Below are 21,221 nucleotides of genomic sequence, written 5' to 3' on the forward strand. Positions count from 1 at the left end.
GTCTAATAACTAACTGAGTGTGCGCTCCAACGGCAGACCACGCGTCACAGTTTTACACATTTTATTGGATAATCAGATCAAAGCTCGAGTGGGCAACAAACTGTCGATTCAAGAAGCAAGCTTACCTGACCAGTAACAGTGGGTCAGATAATCAGGTCATACACGGGTAATGCCGTGACAAATGATGGCATTTTTATTTCCAGCCTGCACGACAACTGAATTAATGCCCACAATCGCGCTTCATTTTTTTTATATTCTTGAAAATGATGCAACACCGAGTAATAAAAGCAGACCCCAGATATTAAATATCGCGCATCCTTCATTGTTATCAATAAGTAGCGGCAAGTTCGACTGCAAAAAGGCCCAAAGGCAGCAATTAGAATATTCATAGATTTTAAGTTGAGCAAAAGTGGTTCGTGAAAATGGATGTATCACACATTAATTTCCTGGATTAATTACAAGATTGTGTGTGTGTGTGTGTGTGTGTGTGTGTGTGTGTGTGTGTGTGTGTGTGTGAGGCCACCCCAAGAAACGCCAGTGTTATAACGTGAGTAATACTCCTGCATCATGCTGTGTGTCTCGTGCTTAATTGTATATATCCCATATTGTTATTGCAGCATTGCTTTCATATTTCTACATCATACACAAGGGAGAAGCACATGCCAAAAATATGCCAGACTATTGCTCTAACTTTGTTCCAAAGAAGTGGGTGTGCTGTCTGTGCCTGCAGGTGTGTGTTGTGCTGCTTTGATGTGTGTGTCTGTGGGCTTGGAAACAATGCAGAGGTTAAGAGGTTCTGCAGACCTTTCCAGCAGGCTGCTCTCTCCTATGTGGTTGCTTCCCTCTGCCAGCTATGTCCTGCACCTGTCTGACCTAACACTGCTTGTAATACCATTTCTTTCCTGTGTGCTGCTCTCTGCATTGTGTCCACACACACTGAGGTTGCCCTATAATGACAGGCACAGGCGAAAACAGAATAATGTAATACTGATGTAAATGTTATTCGGTGCTTTACAAAAGAGAACGCGAGAGAGAGAGACACTACATGCAAAGGATGCAGTGCTTTGCAAAGTTACTTCTGCCACTGCAACTGTTTCTCATCTGATTAATGATTACGACTTTACCAACATTTTTTTCCAACTGTTATCAAAGGAAGCATGAAGCTAAGTAAGAAGCAACTAAGATTCAAGTCTTACAGTCAGATTTCTGAAATAGGAAAAAACATGTAACAGCTGTCTTCCAGATTAACAGTACAGGGAAAAATCTGTGGCTTTACACAGCAGGAAGGCTGCTTTCGGTAAACAGTATCGGACAAGGTGTGGCCTGACAAGCAGGTGTGTTCTCTGACTGTCAACAAGTGATACCACAATGCGTCTAAGAGCAGGTTTGCTACCCGTCTGTCTACATTAACTATATCTACAAACACAGATGTCCAGCCTTTTCTTGTCTTAATAACAGCCTGCCCCAAAGCCTGTCCTTGTGTCCGCGTCTGGCCTGCGAGTGTCATTCAGCTCATGTGCTCTGCACTATAAGGCAGAGTCTATCCGTCTATCTTGGCTTGATTTTCAACAAGATACTGGATTGTCACTGTGGTGTCAAGGTGGTGTTTCCGGACAAACAAGTCAAATGGTATTTAGTTTGATAAAAGAGATAGCATAAAGCTTTTTAATGACCCAACCAGTTGGATTTAAATTCAGATTTTTAAAATTTAAAGCAAGCAAGGAGTAACAGCATTATTTAAAACAGAAAGTCAGTAAATTAATATGGTATATCATGAATACAAAGAAAGTCATCAGATTTTGTTATGATTGGGAAACAGTGTAAAAGCACAAGTCAAATTGAGTTTGGGCAGTCAGGGGCAGAGCAGTCACTCTTCAGTGTCATCCGGGGATGCTTTACCTCCCTGTGTTCATCTACAGCGGTGTATATAGTTTTATATTTCTCTGCTTTAGTAACTCAGGCAGTGAATAATATATGTTTTAACTTGTACCATTAGGTCTAATAACTCCAGACTAATATCAGATATAGACTATATAACATTTCATGGGGTTTCTATTGATAGTGTCAATGACTTTTCCTCTTTTTTGTCATTTAGAGAACACAAATGGTAGAAAGTTATGGAGAAAAACAGATCAAAACTGAGCCAGAGACTCCATATTGTTTCATTACTGAAGGTAAATTGATTTAGTATTCAAAAAAGTTTTTTGTTTTTTTTTTACTAAATTTTATTTAAAAAAAAAAACCCCACTAGGCTATAAACGATAAGCTAGTTGGAAAGCTCATATTCAACTTAAGCTGTTGAGCTAGCTTACTGTAGTTTGAGCAGACTATCTGAGCAAATCAGATTAGACCATGGCTAGAGTATGGAAGCTAGTTTAATATTCTCCCACCTTCTGATAATATCATTAGAGTGTGTATATTATTCCTTTAAAATGTAAATGAATCCCCTTTTAGTTAAAATATTAAAAGGACCAGTCAATGCATATGTATTACTCATATCCATAATACTGCCTCCTTCAGTGTAGTTAAACACCGCCTTTCTGACACAGAATTTGACCGTAATACACAAGCGAGTCCACTTAAAGAAAGCTTTTTTCTGCATGCGGCCATATTTAGAGCATAGGATTGTCACCACGGATCAGATCTGGTTATAGTTTCTGTACAGTCTGTCAGACGATATCAGTTATAGGCCTGTTCTTGCTATAAGGACTGTAAGGTTGATATGAGGTCACTGATGCACACATGCCAACCTGAACCTCCCAACCATCCCCACCCCTACTCCAACAGACACCTGCGCTTCTGGGAAAAAGATTCTATTTACTTTTATAAATGTGATTATTGCATAATTCCTTTTCACCCTTATCTAAATCCCCTGTATGGGTATATTTGAAATTCTTTTAAAAAAAGAAAAAAAAGAAAAAAAAAACTCTTTCTTGAGCACGTGGTTAGAGACAGCTACAAGTGAATATTAGTTTAATTCCCAGCAGAGGTATTTTGGATTTTAATAGGTCTTTTACCCTTTGAGCCTGACAGAATAGTTGGCTGATTGACTGCACAGACTAAGCCTGGATCCAGCCCCAGGCACCCGTCAGTGCTGTCTTTGCTCACTGACCACGTAGACATCTAAATTTTGTGTGAGTGGCAGTCATCTGCACAGAAGGCAGCTTTAGCACTGAGTACTCTAAATGAACTCAGCAATTTGTGGGCTGGAAAGCACTAATGTACAGTTACTTAGAGTGTGTGTAAAGCAGCTCTTTTCTCGTGTGCTGTGACTGGTCAGGGGATTGTTATTGATATTTTGTTACAAGCCATTTTCTTGTTTTTCCATGAGCCACTGAGCCTCACTTGCTATTATACCACACTCCCATGTGATTACGGAAACTGTATCAGCAAATATACAACCCCTAGTCCTTCACCAAATATAGATAGCTTGAGGTTGCTATTGCAGTCAGAACACATTCTCTTTGATGCTTATTGTTGCACCTTTATGATTAGAAGTTTTTAGTACATAGTCACATTTGGTCTCCCATGTGCTGCAGCCACCTCTATAACTGCTATGAATGGCGTTCCATCGGGGCAAGCAAGGCAGCAGTACTTTCCTCGTGAAATTTAAAAACAGACATCATTTAAAACCAACCAAAGTGAAAGAGATTTGTTGCCTTACATCTCAAATAAAGGTTTCTTCCCTAAAGCATTTCATGTTGTCTGTTTGCATCCATCCTTTAAATTACTTCCATCTTATGGCCACAGTTATTGCCTCCTGAAGCTAGCTTGACTCCGAGCCATTAGACTTTATAGTTTTTGTCATTTTTATGGATGTGTCTGTGCCCCATTAACAAAAGCTGGAACTTTTCTAGTTGAGAGGCAAAATATTTATGTTTATCTTTAGCTGTTTGCATGCAAAATGTGGATGGTTTTAGGCAGAAGACTGACCGGTCACCAGCATACTAGACAAGTTGTCTCTGGCTCTGCTTTCACTGCTATAATCGGTGCATCATTGCACAAAACAGTAGCAAGTAAATCACTGAACTATACTGTGATTAATCAAGAAGTAAGCTTTTCTTACTATCCACATTGGCTAACATAAGTGATGTAGAAGAAATTGTCCCATGAAGAAACATTTAATAACCCCTTTAGCACATTAGCAATGAAAGCCTTAAATGGAGAGAGCGATCATCAACGTCTACCATGTCTGGTTTAATAAAAAAGGCAAGTTGAACAGACAAGTGCAGGTTCTGCCATCATCAGATTGGCATCTATGAAAAATAACTTGTTGACTGAATTACCAGTTGTTTTGATAATACGCCGTAAGTTTTCATTCGTATTTTTAGTCCCCCTGTAAAGAGTGAACCTGCCAGGAACGTGTGTGCAGTAAGGTGAATGTGTCCGGGGAGAGTGCTACAAGATGCAGAGAGGGTGTCAGCATATAGGAATACAAGACATCTGGTTCAGTTTATCTCTTTGATGCATGGTCTCTGCTTGCCTTTATGTAAAAATCACTAGATGCTACTGACTGCTATTCATATAACAGCCCCACCTCCACCTACCATCCACATGTGGGTTCTGAGTTTGCTTACATATAGGAGGGAAGTTATTGATAACTTTACTGGATATGATTCTGAAATAAAACAGTAAAATGAAAATGACTCAAATACTAGAAATGAATGTTGATGTGGAGCACCTATGGCTATGGTCCTCATTGCAGTGGCCCGGGTCCCTTTGACCAACCACCATCTCTCCCCATTTTCCTGGCTGCTTTACAATATCCTATCTAAAAAAAAGGCCCAAATGCCTCATAAATATATTAAATACCAAGTACTTGAATGGAAAAAACTTAAATAAAGCAGTGTTTAATTTGAATAGAGCGGATTTTCTCAGAAAATGAAAATTTGTATGAAAAACAAAGTGCCAGTGACAGAATAAGGGCAGGCTAGATGACTGAGGCTGCCTTGGACAGTAAACACACCAGCCACTGGAGACTTGGCCTCACTATTGTGCTGCCCTGGCCCATGCATGGGACTTATTACATATCAAGTTACCATCAGCAGTTGAATTTAACAATGCCTGTGGTGTGTGCGCGTGTGTCTATGTGGATGTATTGGTGTACGCATGTGCATCAGTTACATGCACACACTTCGAAGTGCACACTTGCATGACAAATCAGCAACACCCTCAAACAGTGTGTGTCCAGAGGAAATGCATCAGCTCTTCTCTTCCTTTTTCCACTCCCAGCACCACAGCTCATCAGGGACTTATTGTACAGCACCAGCCTGTCTGTGTACTGCAGCAACATGAAGTGATCAGGAGAAACACTCACTCACAGAGACATAAAAACCTTTGTTCCCTTCAGAACATGGGAATCTTTGTCCCAGTGCAGACAACTCTAGAGAGTGATGCAGTGTTATTAGCATTCTGTGCCCACATGAATTTCTTTCTGTTGGGGGTGTATAAATATACACACTGCGCAGTAGCCATAGCAGTTATTGAATTGTAATCATTACTTGGTTGATTACAATTCCCCACTCTAAGCCTAGTGAGGTATAGTATAGTACTGTGAATATTTTCAGGAAATTCTCTTTCACTTGACAACAAATGCATCAGTTCTCTTGCAATACTATGGCAACACTAACCTCATAACTCAAGTTAAAAATGGTTTCTTCTGGACATCCTATCGCCAACTTAAAAATCAGACCAGCATAAACAGATCAATAAATACTCAGAGGGTGTAAACAAATCAGTTGCTGGGTGTAGAATTGCGCCATCAGCTTTCCATTAGTCACGCCATCTCATATCTGATACTTTTTACTAATAGAGGCAGGCTGAAAATATTCAGTCTTCACCTTCACAGGGCTATCGCCAAGGATGCTGTTTTTCCTTAAGAAATGTAAAAACCTTTCAATTAGAGAGTTGGAGTTGTTTTGGGTTTCAAATGTCAGCACTTTATATTTGTGGAGGAGAGAGCATGAACCTCCCAGTTAAACACTGTATATAATTCTTCTGGTGATTTAGCCAAATGTTAATGGATATTGTTTACTGCCTCTACAAGTGCTGCCAAATCACATCCATTGAAAGTAGATATGCTGACTTAACGTAATTACGTTCCAGGAGCACTACCTCCTGGATTTCATTTGATGTAAATATTGCAGATTTCACCCGTCTGAACTACAGCTGTTATGAGCAGACTAGATGCGAGCTAGCTGTGTAAAGTAAAATGAAAGCATACTGACCACTCACTAAAATATAATGCTGTGTCGCTTGAATTGCAGCAGCTGTGTGTACATGTGTGTCTTTAGCCTCTGGCTCCACACCAAGACAATTTGGAGTGGAATACAGGCTGTTCCTGGACAGACAGCAAACTTAGGAGTGAATACGACTTTCTTGCAAACAACATAGATTGAGTGAAAAGCAAACTAGCACATTCTTGACACGCTCTTTTAGTCGAGCATTAGCCCATTAGTGATTCACATGATACACAGTTCATCTTCAGTTGATGAAATCAAAGAGATACTACTGAGTAGAAAAAAGTAGTGTTTACTGTATAAAATTTGCAATGACTATTTTATTATCTACTATTTATTTTAAATAGTTAAATAGTTGGTTATGGCCACTTACAACTATTTGTTATAATTATAGTGCTTAACTAGCCACTAATGCATTTCTAATATATTAGATATTGTTGTACAGAATGCAGAATTCAGATGCATTCAGGAGCTTTTGGACTACACTGTAGGATCAACAGGCATAACCATTTGAGCCAAAAGTAAAACATGTCTGATTGAAAAAGACTGTAGCATGAAATAAAAAGCCCATATATACATTATAGGAGGTGACTGAACTAAAAAAGCCCTCTTTCTGTGTGAAATGAACATTAAAGCCAAAAGCAAGGGGTTTTACTGCCATTAATTGTCCACTATATTTAACAAAAATAGTATTTAAAGCTAAAAATAGAAAAAAACTACATTCAAAAAATATAATGTTAATCACAGTACCCGACAACTATCTTTTTGTAAGCCGTAGCGGTGTTTTATGACTGCACTGCTAACACTAGCCAGTTTCATCTGATGGGGTTTCATATTAATATGGCTGTCTGAGACCTTTAAAGAGAATCCCGAGTCAAATCCAGCTTTAAAAATATGTTTCCCTAATGTCACATTGGTGTTCTCTGCTTGAGTAGCTGCTCGGTTCGGGAACGTGCACTTCGTTGGCAGCTGTCAGAACCTGTAGGATCAAGGAAGCTGCTGTATTTTAATCTAATGATGCAACAAGTTGTTTTGGTTTAACATTATACTAGTAACGTGTTATTAGCACACTGTATCACAGTGATCCAAGTTTTTTTTTCCCCTACAGAAGACGACTTGTTCATGTTTGTTGTCATTAATGTCAAACAGAGTGCAACACAGATGCAGAAGGCATTAGCTCTTTGCCGTTAGTGGGTCCCAAATTCCCCTTTTTATATTACTCGGGTGCTGATGTCTGTCGCAGAGCCATCAATATTATGCATTTTACTTTGTGGTGACCTAGTGGAGCATAGAAAAGACTTGACAAACAAGGGAGAAAGTAAGATGTGAGATTTTTATGAGTATAATACCAGATTATTTCACACCAAACATTACTGTATTATTGCCTGCATTTTTCTTCCATCTGAAATAAAAAGTCCTCTCAGATTAATAAAAATTATTTATAGTTTTAAAATGTGAATTTATGATTTGGTCTTTTCAGTTGATCATACTTTAGTTAAGCGTCTGTACTTAGAAATATTATACATTTAGCCATTTATATTTATAAAGGCCCAGTCAATTTAAAAGAAATTTTTTTTGTTTTGTTTTTGTGGCATTTTCACTACATGTCACTACATGTCTCATAGCAAATCTTTAAAGAATGCCAAACTGAAGCATTTCTTAACTTTTATCAGTAACATATCTCATCAGATATGTAAAAAAAAAAAAAGTATGCCACGTCTCCTGGGTGATCCAGATGTTCTTCAGATAGGATACTATTGATCCAGTAACAAAAACCTTATGCTTCCTGTATAAGACTGATTGGTAAATCCTTTTATATATTATTTAAGTAGTTGCCACAATACATTTCCCCCCCAGTTTGGATAATTCTATTGTACAAAAATCAAGTGGTTCTCTCATTCTTAAATTAGGAAGTGATGTGACGGGAAGATGCACTGAGGACCCTATTAAATGACAGGTGACTGACAGACTGACATAGGATCAGTCTTTGTACAAAAATCAAAGACAGCTATGCAGGGATTTAAACCTCACTGGTACAGAGTAAATAACATTACTGATGATTAGTTAACAATGTATATCCGCATCAATACTGCAGCAAAAGGAAGGCGTATAAAGAGGGAAGGATAGAGAGCCCGAGAGGAACGACTGGAGACATGAAAAGCAAAAACACGGAGGAGGGATAAGGAGAAATATGGGTCAGACAGAGAAAGACAGGGAAGGCTCAATGTAAATCAGAATGTGTAAACATGTACAGGCCTAATCTCATTATCCCTCATCCTCCTGGGCCTGTGATCAGATGCTTGATTAAAGCAGGAGATGAAAGAAGAGAGGTAGAGGACAGAGATGGAGGTAGGTGGGAAGGAAAGGAAATACGGGATGCCTAAAACAGACCGAGTATCCTTTGGAGAAGAAATAAATTGCAAATCGCATTTTTGAGTTACAATAAATATAAAACAAATATAAACACTGCAGTAAAGATCGCAGCGTGTAGTATGCATTAAAAGCAGTGTAGCATTTACTGACACAAAGGAAGGCATTTTCAGGTGACCTGAAAAAAATTGCTGTATAGCAAATGATGTTGCATTACGTGGCATTTGAGGGTAATATATCAGAATTACTACATACGTGTGAACTAAATTATTTTTTAAAAGACAATTTGTAAGATTGTGGCCATTGTTAACAGAGTAAATGGAGTATGACCATAAAAACATCTTAAAATTGTCAGCATTAATGTTAAAAAAAAGACATCTATATAAACAAACAATGTTGAAATGTATTGTTAGAGCTTGATTTGCTAGAGAAGATAGCCAGAGATAATGTTTACACCCAATTCATGACTGATCCTGCATTTCATCCTTTTTTATAATTAATGACTGTCCTCTAAATGGTTATACAGTAGGTCTTAAGGCCTGTTACAGTCTCCATATTTGGGAAACTATGCGACTCTGAGTTCCGATTGCTGCAGATTTTGTCATCAGATGGTGAGTGCGAGGCTCAGTGCGGGCATTCGCATGCCTGCCAATTTTTTGCAACTACGCAAACATGCCTGTTTATACACTACACTGCACTACAACACACCGACTACACATTCAGGCATTCAGGAATTACTTGTCCATATTGCTGTCTTCGCCTTTGTCGGCAACAGAGTATAATCCCTGTTTAGAACGAAAGTGATTCCCCTCAGTACCTGTGAAGTGAACTCTATGAGGAAATATAATATAATATAAATATAGTTCCACTACTACTCTAAAAAATGCAGGTGTAGTAGTGGAAAGGAAATCCCCGACAACCACTAGACTTTTTTTTAAATTCCTATTCCGCACTCACTTTCAGTATTGCCTAATTTTTAGCTAAGCAGCAAATGATTTAATTACTTTCTAAAGATTTGTAAGAAGCATTTTTTGTGTGTGTGTTTCCAAAGATCATAAACTGTGTTTAACTGGGGGTACTTTTTAGTTACGTGAGCAGAAATCAACACATAGTTTGTATCCTGAGAAACAACCCAAACCAAATCCTTTCTCTCTAGCAGAAAATTTCCTTTTTTTTTTAATTACACTTTTTTAATTTAAAAGGCAATATTAATATTAAAATTAAATGGGTATTATGTGTTACAAGGGCTATATCCCACACAGTGTTATTTTTCAGTAAAATTACTAGAAACCTTTGCAAGAGCAGAGCCCATTTAAATTTAATTCCAGTGAACCATTAAAACTGCATTTACAATTCAGACATTCTCCCACAGCAGAGAGTTCACCTTCACACACACACACACACACACACACACACACACACACACACACACACACACACACACACACATATATATATATATATATTTATAAATGAGTAGAAAATGTATTTAAAAAAATAAATAATCAAGTGCTCTGAGTTATTGAATGTGGGCCAGTAATGTAGTGGCATTTCACACTTGAAATACTTCCTCATTCTGTTAGAGCAGACACCATGAAATAGCCTATAAAGGTGTTGTCAAAACAGAGTCTGACCTGCTCTTAAACTGCATGCAGTATGGTAAAGTGCTGTTACAGTAACTCTAGACACATCAAATGACAACTTAATTTCAGGTGTGGGCAAAGATTTCTTGAGCACTGTTCATCTGGGCCGCCCTTAAGTAGCTTTCCTTTCCATCTTCTTTTTGCCTGGCTTGCTTTGAAATGCTGATACCATCCTCAACTTTTCCACTTATTCAACCTTTTTCTTTCCTGCTGATTTTCTGATCCATTTTCGTCTTCACACCTCATCATCCAAGTCAAGCCAAGATCCCCACACTTCTCCTTTTCCTTTTACCCCCTACCCTCATCCCTTCTTCGCTCGGTGGACCAGCACAGCTCTTCATTAAAACAGATGTCAGGCATCTGTCAACATCCAGGCCAGTCTTGGCATGATTGATTTTTGGCCCACCTGCGTCTTTCGTAATGACCAACTGTCAGTTGTTTTACTGCCCGCACTGCCTTGCCTTAGTATCGCCTGTCACTGAGGCTAAATCTCTCAGCCCAGACCCACAGGGCATTATCTATTTGTCCTCAGATAAAATTTATGTAGGTACACCAAAGAACCAGCCTCTTTCCTACAATCACATTGTCTTTAAGGATGGTTATATCTGGGACATAAATCGCTTGCATTCTGTCCTTAAACCTAATATACGGCATACTTTAAGTTTCAATTATTTCGAAACAATGAGTTTTTGGACAGAAGCTTATAAATGTTTGGGCTTGCAATGTGTGTTCAGACGCTGAGGCTTCAGACGGTCTAGAGCAGAATGAAATGGCGACACAATAGAGCACTGACAAGACACATTTTCTGTGTGGCAACACATTCTCCTTTTTAACTTTCATGCTTTTAATTTTTTATTTGAAAATTAATTTACCCACTCGAGTTCTTAAGGAGGCAGACAGCTAAATAAATAAATTACATTTTTAAAAAATCACAAACAATTACCCCGAAAAACAACCGGTGATAGATTTAGGCAATTCACAACAACTGATATTTCTGTCCAATTGTATTACAGTAGTTGTACACAGCTGAATATCTCTGGACTGCAGAATATGTATAGGGAAGATGCTGACAAGCGAACTTTAAATAAATAAGAGGGACAAGTTTGAAGATCTAATGTTTTTACGATATAAATATGGCTTTATAGTTCATCCAGCATGAAAAGTGTGCTTGCACAAGTACATAGCATGGGGCTGAGCAATAGGCTGATAGCTAACACTGATGTCGACATGTTGTCAACATTATACGGTGATGCAGTACAATATAATTAGGTATTATTCCAGAGGAAAACGGCTTAATTTTGCCTTCATAAACTAGTTTTCCTAATTTGAGAACTATTTTCTATACACATTTAAACTCTACTGCATCCTTGGATTCGATGTGAGAAAGAGCAGATTTCTTACACTGTAGCAAACCCATAAAACAAAGTCCAAACTAATCAATCAGGGCACAAATCTCAACTTGAACAGTAAATTTGATCAAGACATTTAAATTTGACCTTGCGGGATTTTGTTTCGAGCACAAGATGTAACTTCTTGAGTTGAGTTCAGACTTCAGTGTGACTCCAAAACATCAGATGATGAAAAACATGTCAGGAAACCTTATAAAAAAGCTTCATGTCCTGTGGCAGCGTCCAGACTGAGTGAAGATGTATAACAGCAGCTTCAAACTAGAGACAGAGTGAAAGAAGGGGCGCATCACTTCCTCTAGCTGTACTCACCTGGATGTCAAGCTTTTTTGATGATATACAGAAACAATGTACAGCTTCCACATCTGGAACCCAGGCAACTCTGAGGATTCTACTCTCTACTCTCTATTAATCGTTTCGTCACCCTTTTCCTCTTCTTCCCTACCTTTCGTTCCCTCCTTGCTTTCTTAGTCTCCTCTCCTTGCCCTCTTTCTTTCCATCTGCCTGGCAGGAGCAACTCAGAGTCCATGGAGAGCAGGGATGCAGCAGAAGGCATCTTTGAAAGAGAGCTCTGGCTACAGACCTTTCATCTAGTGCTATACCTGGCCAAGGCAGGCTGCAGGGTACCTTGGCTGTCAGAAGACATACACTCGATGAGGGAGGACGGATGAGACAAGAGGAAAGGGAGAGGAATAAATGTAATGGAAGAGAAACAGGCAAGCAAAGTCTAAAAAGAAAAAAAAAATTGTAGTTTTAATAATATATTTATGATTTTGTCAAGCCCGCAAACATGAGAACGAAATAAGGATGAGTGAGGAATAGACATCAGAGGAAAAATCGGGAGAGCAGACAAGAGGGACTCAAAAGTAGAGCAGAATGATGAGAGACTGGACTCCTGTGGTTCAAACATCTTACCCAAATGTCGTTCTTTCACCTGAAAGTCAAAACCACTGAAAGTGCTTTTATTTGATTTTTGAATATATATTACTGTAATCACAGGCTCTTATTTCACTAAAAATATCAAAATGTAATAAATAAAATGGAATAATCTTATGAGATGTGTTAATTGGGGTTATTAATGCAGTAGCAGTTGGATCAGTTTTTAAATGTTAGGTATATGGTGCTGTGTAAAAATCTATATAATAACCAGCCAACCAAAGAAATAGCAGAGTGCTAGGTGGATGGAGAGACGACAAAGAAGGAGACAGGCAGCTATTAAATGCTCCAAGGAGACTAGCCAGGTACTCCCAGTTGGACTGATTAACTCCGCCTACCAGGAAGCTGCAAGGCAACACAGAGGGACAAACTGGGGGAAACATACAGCAGACCCAGCCAAGGCAGAGCGCCGTCACAGTGAGTTAAAGGTTGAAAGCTGATAGAGGTGTAAACACTATGTCAGAGTATGGGACTGCACTGAAATGATTGCTGTTCATTCAGAACCTAGACTCTGTGCTGAACAGACCATCACAAATTTGGCACTGTTATGGTCTACATTATTTCAGCCTGCCACTGCTTGGCCTCTTGCATCTGCTGCAGAGTATGTCTCCTTGACAGGCAAAGACTGAGTGCTTAGAGAGTGTGTTACCACGACAGGAGGCAAGTGGGGAGAAGGGTAGTTAATGTGTGTGTGCTTTTGAGTGCTTATGTGTGTAAAATTCTTCTAAAAACAGGCTGCATGTTTCTTTTGGTAAGGCACATAATAACTCAAAAGCCTTCCTTTGACAGCAACTGTCTATAGCCGTGAAAGACCGTGAGTTTGACAAATGGATTCTCTTATAGCTGTCTACCTGGTTCTGCATGGGGAAATCAGACAAGAATGCTGCAAGGCAGCACTGTCCTTAGTCCTAAATGCCATGTCTGGGAACACAGACGAGGATCATTACTGAGCTGGACCGTGTAGTTAAAGCTGACAAAATGTCGTTTACCTCAGACATAGCCAGCCCTCTCAATTGTCTGTATCAAAGAGGAGAAAATGGAAATTTGTCTTTTAAGTCAGAAGGTATTTAAAGTGTAATCTGTTCTTGAGAGGTCATCATTAAACAAACAGTGTTTGCCGACAGAAAAAAGTCTGGCTTTCCATACTTTTTATCTCTCTGTCCCTCCTCCCTTTTGTATCAAAGACAACCTTGGACAGGATCATATTAAATGCTTCACATCAAACGACAGGGTAACCATGGAAGCCAATCTATTTCATAAGTTAAAAAAAATCTTTACAAAAGCAGATTTTTTTGTGTTTGCACCACTCTGTGAAGCCTTACGAGCCTAAGGACAGCAATAAATAGACATTTTAAGTGAAAATCTGTGTTAAAGTGATCAACCAACAATGTTCTATAATCTTTCCAACTGATGGAGAAAAAGGATCTAAATCAAAATACCTGTGATTCCTGAGATGTAAAGCTTTTGTTTGCAATGGAAATACAGAGATTTTCTGAAAATACATATCTTTTGACCTATTCTTTTACACAAAGCAGCTCTCGTTTTTCTTACAATGAATTATTAAAGAAAAGCCTGTAAAATGAAACTGAAAAATTCATTAAAGACAAATCTTGCTACTGGTGCAAAACAACTCTCATATCCCTCCCTTTAAAACTATTCTTCAACACCAGCGTGGGAGAACTGCATTTCCACTTAAACTGTGTATAATGAAATTAAGATGCTTCACCATTCCAAACACTAGAGAATTTTGTAAATGTAGTATTAATCCACCGGGTGAAGTTATGTGCTGTTAGCTGCTTTTGTCATGAGAATATGCACTAGGGAAACCCAGTCAACCGGTTTTAAATTACTTGAGTCTGAGGAGGGAATCTAACAAGGCCCCAGACTTCAGCTCCAGTCCAACAAGTGCATTATGTTTTCACTTGGTGGGGGGGCTGAGATGGCTGCCAGGCTCTCGGGCAGGGTGGCAGCTTAACAAGGCAAACCATTTAAGACATGAATGAACACATCCTCTGAAAACACATGTCAGCTTTAGCCAGTATTTTGAGTCAGCATGGCTTCTCTATTGTGTGTTTGATTCTTAATAATGACCTCGGTGTCACTTCTCTCTCTTTTAAATCCTCTACCTGAGAAAACCTAGAAGGAGAGAACAGGCGCTCAACAGCTGAAAAGAATGTCTAATGCTGTTATGAAAACATAACACAGCACTCACTTCTTATAGGTCAAAGTGAAGTTGAGGTAACGGTTCTTCGACAGAAAAGACAGAAAGGTAAGAATAAAGGCAAGGGCTTTAATAAACAGATAATTGCCTACAGATTCCTAGCACTTGGCTGGAATGACAGAGAGCTGCTGACAGAGATGTGGGTTCGGTTTGGCGAGTGAGAATCACGAGAAATGATCTTGGATAGTGGAGTTAAAAATAGAGCATGAAGTGGAGGAGGGAGAGGAAGCGGGGAGGGGGACGTACCTGTGGGCTTGGAGGCAGCCTAGTTAGCAATGAGCAGCACCACTGTGGACGTTGATGGGCATGAGGAGGAGACAAAGAGAAGGGGGGGACAAGTGTGGTTGCGAAAGATGGGGAGAAATGGAAAAGGAGAGGAAAGGATGAGCATAAAATAAGGGGAATATTAGGCAACAGACAATGAGCAGGATGCGGAAAGGAATAGAGAGGTTGGGGAAGGTAACGAGAAAACAAGTCAGATTAGCATGAAACCCCTTGTCTGAGTCAGAAACAGACAATAATTTCACAGTAGGCTGCGGATAGAAGCAAGGATTGGCAATAGTCTGCAACTGATGCACACACACAAGCACAAATTGCAGATGATAGCGCTGGAGATTCCATAATGAATTCTTCCAGCAGCTACACATTTATATAGACAATACAGCCTTATGGATTAATGCATTATTTCATGGAATGTTGCCTACTATCTAAGAAACAGTCACTCCTAAATAAGGTAGCCCTCCAAGTTTTTGGCTTTGTGCTTATTCAGTTTAAGATAGATGAACGGGCCTGTAAAGTCATTTTCACAGACGGTTGTTGCTTCTCTGTCGCCACTTTCCTTCAAACATTCAGACAACACCACAAGTGTTCATGTTTCTCTAACACCAGATCTTATTTAAGTTTTTGTGTCTGCCTAGCAGTTTGTGTTGCTTAGGCCTTGCCACACTCAGTCATTAGTAAACAGTTCATTTAAACGATTATACATGGTGACCGTAATCTGGATTCAAGATTAGAAAAAAAAAAGTAAGAAATTAACACTTCATCTAGACAAACAATTGAGCCATCAGGTGCTTCACAAATTAGACGCGTGTTAAATCAGGTGCAACAAGTTTTTAAAAAGGACCTCACGTTTCATTAAAAAATTGAATACTCATCATGCACATGCTGAAATTATTAACAGACCTGAAGAGATTTGCTCAAAGCTTCTGGTAAGCCACCTGTCATAATTTCAGATTTCATATAAATAAATAACAACAATTCAACAGAGATATGGCTTTAGAGAAGCTAGACAAATATTGACACCAGAAGGTAGTGAAAGAAAAAAAAAAAGCAACAGTCCCATCATGGGCAATTGATGTATTGCATTGTTTACTTCAGGGCCAGCCAGGTGCAGGGTTACTTTTTTTTGTCAGGGAGATCTAATCTGAGAAAACAGAACACATGGCCCATCATTTGGTTCCTAATAAGCTATTGTTCCCATTGTTCAGGAGGGATTCCAGTGAGTCATACATGAGCGACAGAAAAGGGACTTGGCAGGAGAAACTGTGCTGAGCAGCTGTATTGAAAACATCTTGGGATTTCAAAGCCTAGTATGTGGATTCTGAAGATTTTGTAATAACAAGAAAATTAAGAATTAATAGATTATAAATATATAAAAGAAAATACTGCTGATCCAAATCTTGTAGATGCTCAATATATCACAAGAACTGATAGTGATGCTCATTTTTTCCCCTCATAACTCAGTCGCTTAAACACATTTATACAGTGAGTAAAATATAAAAAAACCCTGCCTTATCTCAATGACAAGAACATAATGAGATTCAGAGTAACTATTCTAAAAAACTGGATACACGTGTATCCACTTCCTTGTCGATTAGATTTATTTGCCACAGTCTGAATAATGAATTATGGTTATAAATCACTCTGAAAGCATTCATTAGTTCTCAATACAGCTTATTATTGAGCATAACAAATTAACATGAGGTGCGCTAACAAAACCACAGTTAATTATGGACAGTGTGACAATATCTCCTCCCAGTGTTGCCTACCACCACCACTTCCTCTTGATGTGCATCAATCTGCAATGATTTACCTTATTGTTTACCTTGGAAGAGACAGCAGGCCTGTTCGGTGCTTATTAATTGCCTTCAAAGTGATACTACAAGCTTTCATCTCCTTTCAATTCCATATGAGTCATCATTAGTTACATAATTAAATAAAAATGAAAAAAGCTGCAACATTTTTTTGTGAGTATTTGTTTTAACATGTACAGAGAGATACGTATCGTAGCCAAGCCAATTTAAATATTGTGGGAATGAGTAAAGAGTGGGAACACTGAAATCCCTTACAAACCCTACACTGTTGAGCAAATGTGAAAAACAACATTTGCGTTGCAATAGCTGAAGACAGTCGACATTTATATTGTAAATAGTCAAATTGCGCACACTTCCCTGGATGTTTATGCTATTTGGAGTTCATTAACATGAACATTATTCTGTTAAAATATAATAATTAGCACTCACTTTCACACTCGTAAATGCAAGCTTAGAGTCTATATGTGCAAAAATTAACCATCTGCTACAGCTACTTAACTGTGGCTGAGAATCGCCTACATTTACATGGATGAGAAGGATTTATTATTTTAACAGCTTCAGTGCACAGTAGCTGTTGCACAATAAATAAATAAATGTGGTAGCACTGGAGTTTTCCTCTGACCAAATAATACCCACTTACAATGAATGACAGTAGTACATAAGTAGCACAATATTCAAATCTTGTGCAGCCTTAGGTGGTGTAGAAACTAAGTGCAACAGATGTAATTAAGACATAAAAACAATGGAAGAAATTGACACTGATGTATAATTTTCATTCAACATGCCTTCTCAGCTAACGTAAAACTTTAATGGGATGTTTTTGTGACTGGAAAAAAGGTTTATGAAAAACCTTTTCTGCTGTACGATTTATATGCTAATTTATATCATTGGCAAGCAAATTCTGGAATATACAACTGATTGATAATATCCAGTTATCCTTACATTTTCTCTATGCGTACAAAGTTTTGGGTTGCAATAGCAGCTGACTAGAACACTTAGTCTTTTACTCATCATGGGCATGAATGCCACTGTAATTTGGGGGTTTGGATTATTTAATTGAACTGCTCTTTTCCCAGGCTGAAATGATTGTACATATATCCTCAATAATTTTAAAAATGAAGAGTTTGGAGCACAAGTTTGAAGTTATTTTGGATTTTCCCCAATCCATACACAGTAAAAAGTCTACATAGACCATTATTAAAATTTGGTTAAATGACCTTGACCAGACTCTTTTGGTTTCAATCACCAACCTTTTGGCATCTTGGCTTAATATTTTATCACTCTTCTTGACAGACATTTTATATTTTGTTTACATTAATTGGACTTTTAAGCACTTGATGCAAATTTTCAAAACGGCTCCATTGCATGACCCTACCACCATACTGGTCAGTTGGTACAGTGCTCATAGGTTTGAAAGCCTCTTTGTCTCATTTGAACATTTCTCTTTTCTCCAGGAGGCATTTGGCTCATCCATGTGAGCAGCTGCAAATTTCAGTTGAGCTTGAAGGTTGATGGTGCTTCCTGGTGCCCTCTCAGTCCATGCCAAAGCAAAACTGGCTTCACTTCCAGTTTCCAGGTTCCTGGGATGTTCCTGAACATCCTAAGCAACATCCTTCCTCACATTTGAAAGTGACCATTTGAGTCTGCTTCCGAAAGACTCAAACTGTCATCCCACTTTTGTGGGGGTGTATTTATAATATCTATATTTTTGACCCTGTGTGGATTAGAGAAAATCCAAAATAAATTCAAATTTGTGCACTCAATTCTTGTCATTAAAGATGCATGCTTTACAATTAGTAAAGTTAAAACAACTAAGCCCAAAATTGCATTCATGCTCATGATGAGTGTATGTAAACTTTTGACCACAACGGTGGTCAACTACTCCATTGTGCTCTGTGTGTACTTGGAGTCTTCTTTGAGGTTCAGGTGCCAGGAACAATTTTGGGAGTTTGGTACCATGCAATCCAAGCAAATCTCCCACAAAATACCCCTAAAGGGTCACAGTTAGGGCTGGGCCATATCATACCATTCACGGTAATACCGGTATAATGTCGGGCAATGATAAGAAAATGAAACATCGCGATAAAATATGGGTAAAATGCGCATGCGCAGTGCCTTTGTTTTCATACGCACATGGCGGAAAAAGTGTGTCGGCGACGGAGAATGAGAAGGGCGAAAGCGGATCGTTGAATGAAACGGATGAACCAGAATTGGTTTGTAAAAATGCTGCAACTTCAGTGGTGTGGAACTGGTTTGGCTTTCGTCCATCAGATACACAACAAAGCACTATTTTTGGTAGAGCATGCTAGCGGGCCGTCGTTATTACCGTGTTTTTTTGAAAATACGGCACACTTAAAATCAATCCTTTGATTTTTCTGAAAATCGACAGTGCCCCTTATAATCCCGTGTGCCTTATGTATGAATTCTGTTGTGTTTACTGACCTCGAAACGATTTTATGTGGTACACGGCGCTCGAAAATCTGTCAAATGTTTTAGTACGATTTTGCTAAGCTACGAAGCTGCACCGCTTGATGGATTGTCGGAGCATTACGGCTATCGTAGGCAAGAGCCTCGCGGAGTGATACGTACTGTGCTTCAACATAATATTACCATATTGTGTGCGTATAACCTCTTTTTAAGTTTTGTGGATATTATACATGGTTATGCTGAGGATATGTTGGCCAATTTCCACTGGAAATGCCTTTTGGTTAAACTGTCAGCAAGGAATTTGCATTTGCACTGTTAAATTTTTATATAACTTTAATGCACATAAAAAACAGCTGCTTGTTTAAGTGAAAATACATTGATGGGTTTTTTTTTTGCAATAATAAAGTTGTGGAGTTGTAAAGTATTTTGTCTAGTGTCAATTATATCGTCAGTTATATCATTATCGCAAATTTTCAAATGTATATTGTGATAAATATTTTTGGTCATATCGCCCTGCTCTAGTCACAGTTGTGAATATTATCCAAGTCCCCAAACCAGATTAATTAATGTTATATACCCCAAAATGTAAAACATGAACGTATAATTTAATCTTTAAAATTATTTTATAAAGTAGAATTTTCCATGTGTTGAGTGTGAGTACAACATTTGGCTTCTCTGAACAGAAAAATGTATGGCAATGAAAACAAGATGTTAGCACATACATTTTTAGGGCTAACTTGGAAAATAAAGCTCATCATCAACACCATAGCAACATAACAATATATTGTAGTTTCCTCACTCGCTCACCTCTTTTTCCTCTTGCTTTTCTCTTCCTCTTTCACTTGAATTTTAACTTGCTGTAAAGAAAAAAAAACCAAAAAACAAACTGCATCAGCCCACCATTCTCTTGCTTTGAGAGTCAGAAAAGGAAGATGGTCAAAAAGGACACCCACAGAATAAAACCACCCTATGAATGAAAATTGAATTCTGTCCATCTCTTTCAAGTACTAAATATGCTCTGGCAAGAGCCACAGTTATTACGCTTTGATGAGACTACTCTGTTAGAACTGAGACATCACAACTCAGCTTGCTGATTTCGTCGATGTCCCTGCTGAGAAAACCTAATAGAAAAAACTGGATGATTGAAAATAATTAGGACCATACCACGATACATAAAAAAATAGTTTAAAAGCTCAGATGTAATATGAATGCAACACGATACTATAATTGAACCAAATAAAATAGCATGTCTTCATTCAGCTTCATTCAGTTCATTTCAAAGCTGCTTTTATTTGACACTTTCCAAAAAGCATCAAAATACAATTCTGTGAAGTAAAAACAAAAGAACAATAACTAGCTTATACATCGATATCTTATACATTTATATTGATTTTATTTATTTAAATTTATATATATATAAATTTAAATAAATTTAAATTTATATATATGCAGCAATGCAACTGAGATTAGAGACATCAAAGTGTACAGATACCAGAAAACTACATTTAAAAAAAGAAAAAAAAAGATTTACAGTGTGTAAAATCTCCCCCCTAGAGGTCAGCATACAGCAGATTCTTGTCAACTGAAACTATTTTTACCCCTCTAGCTCTAACTATGGTGTCTATAACAAGCAAGGTTTAGTCAGCCAAGAGATCATAAACATTAAATTTAGATTATAACTCAAAATGGTTCTGACCAGCGGGCCAATGTCTTTTAATAGTGTTTGTGTAAAAAAAAAAATAAATAAATAATAATATTAATAAATTGTACACACTATATTTCAGGTTTCTGAATAAATACCAATATATACACAGTATAACTATAATCACTATATAACCAATGTTTTATATTGATTTGTAGCTGTAACTGGATATTTACTACTTTTT

At 38.1% G+C, this 21,221-nt stretch overlaps 1 protein-coding gene across 2 annotated transcripts in view; it reads right to left on the minus strand.

Annotated features, from left to right (window-relative positions):
- The window catches only part of mid2 (midline 2), a 151,865-nt gene that overhangs the window by 98,895 nt on the left and 31,749 nt on the right, over positions 1 to 21,221 (minus strand). The window contains exon 1 of one of the 2 annotated variants that reach the window (XM_063496572.1): positions 20,143 to 20,159. The exons of the other annotated variant lie outside the window; for it this stretch is intronic. The gene's annotated coding sequence lies outside the window, so the exon portion shown is untranslated. Of the gene's footprint in view, positions 1 to 20,142; positions 20,160 to 21,221 lie in introns of those variants that run through there. 2 annotated transcript variants of the gene reach the window in all.

The sequence above is a fragment of the Pelmatolapia mariae genome, linkage group LG2 (assembly GCF_036321145.2).
Source record: "Pelmatolapia mariae isolate MD_Pm_ZW linkage group LG2, Pm_UMD_F_2, whole genome shotgun sequence".
NCBI lineage: Eukaryota > Metazoa > Chordata > Actinopteri > Cichliformes > Cichlidae > Pelmatolapia > Pelmatolapia mariae.